The following is a 6,000-nucleotide window of genomic DNA, read 5'->3' on the forward strand; positions in this document are numbered from 1 at the left end:
CCGAGATATCTCCAAAAAACTATTTATTTCTCAAGAGAGCAAAATAATTATCCTGTATAGAGTTGAAACAATTAGTTGATTTATTGATCAGTTGAATCTAGTAGTACAGTATCTGGTTTCAGCCTCTTAAATGAATGATTTGAAAACAAGCATTTGAAGATGTAACCTTAGCCTCTGAGAAATTGTGATGGGTAATTTTTTTCATTATTTTTTACACTAAATGGTTAAATCATTAATCAAGAAAGTAATTGGCAGATTAATCGATAATGAAAATAATCATTAGTAGCACAAACAGGTTATCACGAGAAAACATCTCCCGACATAATGAAATAATTAACTTGTGATCTCGAGATAACGGGATAAAATAAGATAATTGGAACAGTGGCAGTTCTCAGCTTCCGTACAATGAATGCATTTTATGATTTTTGTTTCTACAAAGTTACGCAAGGGGATGTTTTGTTTTATCAGACGGTCAAAAAACTGTAGGGAACAACCAACATGTGTGTTTCAGCGTCACATCAGAATCTGCCCCCATGTGTTAAAATCTTCAAAAGCCAACAATTTATTTTAAACATTAGTAAGGAAAGTCAAACTATTTTTCTACATGATTATAAAGGGAAGTCATACTTTCCTTCCTACTTTTCTAAATGGTGTTCAAGCATATTTATTGACTTGCATTTGCTCTGTCTGGAAGCATGAAAAATATTTTGGTGACACTGACCTGTGCTATATGCTGGATACTCTATGCATCTTCTTGTGATAAAATATATTGCTTGAATACAATCTCTATGCATTTGTACATACTTCATAACTGCCTTGTTAGGTAAATGTAAGGAGAACCAGAGAGTCTGTTGCACTGACCTACTGTGTGTGACTGCTTTGAGTTGACGAGACTGAATTTACTCTGGTCCTTTCGAAATGATTTGTTTCGGTTATTTTTGTTTTGTACAGCATTCAGAAGTTCATTTTGACATTGTTGAAAATCATTAAAATGTAAAATGAAGAATGTGTTAATTGACATTTTATTTGAAGATGTCGCACATCCCTCACTTATTACTCTCCAGATCCCTGAATTTGTCCTTGACATGAAAGTTGCTTGATGCATTAATTTGTAGGCTACCCTACATCATTTTAGTGTTGCAGCTGGTAAAAGTGTGGCTAATTTTAATGACTTCATATAAGCTACTGCTGATTAGCTTGTGAATTTTCCCCTGGGGATCAATAAAGTCTTATCTTATTCTATAATATACATCATAATTTTTTGATTATATTTTGTATTATTAATCTGAATCCGCAAAGTAATTAGTAACTAAAGTTAGGCTGATATCAAATAATTGTAATGGAGTAAGAAGCAGTACAATATTTGTCTCTGAAATGTAGGGGAGTTGAAGTATAAGTAGCAGAAAATTGAAATACTCAAGTAAAGTACAAGTACCTCAAAATTGTACTTGAGTAGGCTTACAGCACTTAAGTGAATGTATCGATCATTGTGACTGTATATAAAGATGGACGACGCGTCTCTTCTTCCTCCCACCATACAGAAGTGAAGCCAAAATATCCCGGATACGGGAGCTGCCATCTTGAGAATTTGACGTCATTTGGAGCCAGAGTTTGTGCAGTAGTGATCGGGATACTGCAGCCGCGGTATCGAGGTCACCTGCCCGAACCAATGGCGATCCGAACACGGCTGCAGCTTGTCAGTGAGAGAGAATCACAGCTGCCAATCATGACGTCTCACTTTTCATAGCATCGAATAACTAATTAAAACCAAACTTATCAGAAAAATTAACACTTGAAAACACACATCAGCATGATAAGAACTACTTAAAATGACAGAAACCATCTTTGGGAAAAATTTATTTGATGCGTACTTTGACTTTTTATTTTGGCCCATATCCCATCCACTAATATGGAGGACGCGCTTTATGGCCTGTACTGCAGCCTGCAACCAGGGTGCAACTGAGATGTTTTCGCTTCACTTTTGGGAAGCTGTCATGTTGTCCCTCATTATGTACAGTCTATGGCACCGTAACTTACTTTCCACCGCTGGTGTAGATGTTAAAGGGACTGTTTGTAAGAATCAGAAATGCTTTTTAACAGCGACATCTGTGGCCGTTAAGTCAACGAAAGTCAGCGTCGGGCTCGCACTTGCTCGCTCTAAATAGACATGAACGAGCATCGCTCAAAACATTGAGGCGACACACGTCAGCTAAAATCAGAATATCACTCTATATTTCAGCTGCTTGGCAGTAATGTTAGCTGACCAGACGAAGGTCTCTCCATGAATCACTGCTCATCTTAGTGTTGGCTTTTCCTGCTTCAGCCTCACGACCGCGTTGCTCTCTGCGGAGCCCCGTCACTTCACAAGACACGGAAAACCTCTGCTGGTCTGGAGGAGCTGCAGCAGTTATTTCTGCACAAACGTCCACTTTACATTCACTAGATATTCTCAGAGCTAAACTAACTCTTCTGCAGTGTATAGTGTGCGCGCATGCACGTGAGGTGGAGCGAGCTGAGTGAAGGCAGGCAGGCAGAGGAGCAGAGGAGCAGAGTACAGCACAGACTCCGGCCCTGGAGATCAAAGCTACGGTCTCCCCGCGTCCTCCGCCCACGGCCAACACTGTTTAACAGACGGGCTTCACTAGATATAACTTTGCGGTTTTGGTGCTTCCGTGTAGTTTGTGTTGGAGTCTCGTCTGAACAGCGTAGCCACACGCGAGCGCGCACTGGACACCGACCCGGTGATTTATACGTGTAAGAGGTTACAAACAGTCCCTTTAAACATACTAGCTGTTTCCCCTGTTTACAGTCCATGTGCTAAGCTAAAATTGTTAAAATTAAATGAGTCCATGATATGAGTGAGTGAACAAAACAAAGTAGCCTATACTGAATTTTCGTATTTATGACCATAAAATTACAGCTTGTTTCGTATTTTGTTTTCACAATATTTTCAAGCCCCCCGCCAAATGTTGATAAGCAACCCAAATTTCATCCACCAGCCAGTCCAACGTTATTTTTTTCCAGGTCCAATTTAATCAAAAGTAGCTCAATTGGGGGGAAACTAACCCGAATCTGGCAACCCCGCCTTTCACTGGACTTCTTTATGTGTGAAACAGCGCCCCCCGGATGTAACGGCTGGTGAATGTGTGGACAAAGATGGTATTGCACTCTGAGCGAAGTCTCCTACTGAAGTGACCACAGGTGAGTTTAGTAACATTAACGTGGAGTCACACCGCTGTGAAGACAGTCTTTGGCCTAGCAACAAAAAATTGTTAAGTAATTTAATGTTAAACTTAACAAGTTGGCTAGCTAGCAGCGATGGAGAAAGGAGCAACAACAGTTGGACAAAATATGGCATGGATACTTCATCTCCATGACAGAAAGGAGAATGGACTTTCGTCGTCAAATAACGTGAGTCAGTCACAACTTGTATCTGTCTGTCTCTCACTGTTAATCTGAATGCGCTGTTTCTTTCTTAAAATGTCTCTCCGTGGATGTCTCTGTGTATTAAACCCCTAGCTGTTAGCTGTGTTTTTGGTGATGTCATTGGGGTTATATTATGTGCTGTGCAGACTGGACTATGTCAGCCTGTGGTGTTTTGAATAGTTTGGGAATTTCTCAATGTTTTGCATTTATTGGTTGGTTCAGCCACCTGTTGACAAAAAGTCAAACATTCAATGTCGATGCCCGTGGGTTGGTTTTTACAAGTCTTTTAATCGTTTTAATTCAAATCTTAGGAGTTACCTGGGTTTCTACACAGTCATGTACAGTAGCTTCATTGATGATGAAATGCAGTGGTGATACACTGTCTTCACTCATACTGTGGTCCAGAAGGAACATGTTATAATTTTGCTTTGTTTAAAGTCTATTAGATATTTCACAATCCTGGCAAGCATAGTAGATTAAAGTAAAATATGGTATGTATCAATGAATTATATCCATCCATCCATCCATCCATCCACAGATCCCCCCTGTACATACAATCAATCAATCAATCAATACATTCTTAGTAGTCATAAAATATCCAATTAAACGATTTTCAAAAATATCCAATTGCGATTATTTTGATATTGCAATGGCAATAGATTTATAATATTAGAGGGTATGATTATTTTTACTTTATTATTTTTTCATTGAAAAACATATTAACATGATTATGGTGTGATTTTTGCGGGGATCTGTAGTCGGTCACCAGTTGTCCAGCGTACGTCAATGCATATGTCATATTTTTTAACCAAACAAAAAACAGTGTCCTTGTTAGTTAGTTGAAATGGGGAATCTGTTGAGAAAGAATTACTTTTGAATGTTTATTGCAGAAGAAATCAGAAAATCCTCCAGTTGTTTGAAGGAGATGTTTTTACAGCACTATCAAATAGATAATAGAGAGGGAATTATGACCTGTTTAACTTCCTAACATTACCTCTAAGCAGCTTATAATATATCATTAAAATTATTAAGATTTTAATATATTATTATTATTATTATTATTAATATTTAAATAAAAATACAATAATTAATTTCATAATCATTTGAACTGTGTATTTTTATGCAAATAACGACAAGAGATAACAATAACAAAGTAAAAGGATAACATTTAGAATTTGTTACAGTTTACACTGACATTGGGAAGGTTGAAAATTATTTTTTGGGATGGTTCCTGGGCAGTGGTGAAAAAAGTTAGTCTGGTGTCTTGGCAGAAATTGGCAGGTCAGACTTTAATAAAAAGAAAAACGGAAATCGGTATTGGCCAAAGAAATTGCAATCGTTGCATCTCTAGTAGGGGTGTCACAATTTCTTTTCTAAACTGGAAAATCCATCGAAACTAGCTTCCAATTTCGACCATCGAAATCAAAAGCAGGATCGGTGATTCGCCCAGTAATATTATTTGCTATCCGCCCCCGCCTACTTGCATGCATCCAAAGGAAAAAAAACAAAAACACTTCAACCACGACACAGTGGATCTTACTGGTAGCCTGCAGCTGTACTTTCAGACACAATGGCCACTACCGAAGTCGAAGATGACGGAGAAACAACAGAACTGGAAAATCTTCCTGCTTCCCTAAAGTCACCGGTGTGGTGACATTTTGCTTTCCCGTCTAATTTGCCTTCTAATGTAAACAACAAACGTGTTATTGACTTGGGTGTGACAAACTCAAAGCACATATTTATTTATTTTTAAGTGGACTTTACTTTAAGTGATGACCCGTCTACGCACATATCAAACGTTTGAACCAGAGCAACACATTTCAGATTTTTGATTTTGATGATTATCATTTATCTTCACATTCATTCCAAACCATTAAGGTAACCACCAGTTATTCCACTTATTAATCATGCACAGTAGTATTCCTGAATTAATTTTACATTTATGAATGATCATGACTTCTATGATTTTGACACCACATGTAAAGAGAGGAAGCAGATGTGAGACAAATTGCGGTTGGAGCATTTGAGCATGATTCAATCAGATCCCTGATAACATTGCAGTTGACCGTTTGGTTTGTTCGTGTCCATGTCAACTTGACTGGAGAAAGTATTTTGTAATCACAACAAGGAAGCTATGATAATGCTGACTTTGGGTTTTTTGTTTTTTTTCATGTCTTTGTAAGTGGATGCTGGACCTTCTCAAGAATGAATTGCCAAAAAGTCCCAAATAATATAAATCTTTTTGTGGTTAAATCATATTTAACCTGTTACTCCTTACAGGGTTCCTATGCAGTATTGAAAAGTATAGCATTTTACTTTAGTAATTTTCAGGTCTGGATAAGTATGGAAAAAAAGAAAAGAGAGTATGGAAAAACATTTGTGTTTCCAGACTCTTGCCCCTCTTCTGTTTTCTAAAATATAAAATTTAGAATTTCTAAAAGTAAGTTTATCATACAAGCAGAGTTTTTTAGGCTATGGCTTGAACACACACTCCTACACAGAGCTGCCTCTACGCCTGTACGTCACAGCCATGGTCGGCACGTCCGTATAGGCAAACTAGGCAATTGCTTAGGG

This window comes from Sebastes fasciatus, chromosome 11, assembly GCF_043250625.1.
Source record: "Sebastes fasciatus isolate fSebFas1 chromosome 11, fSebFas1.pri, whole genome shotgun sequence".
Lineage (NCBI taxonomy): Eukaryota > Metazoa > Chordata > Actinopteri > Perciformes > Sebastidae > Sebastes > Sebastes fasciatus.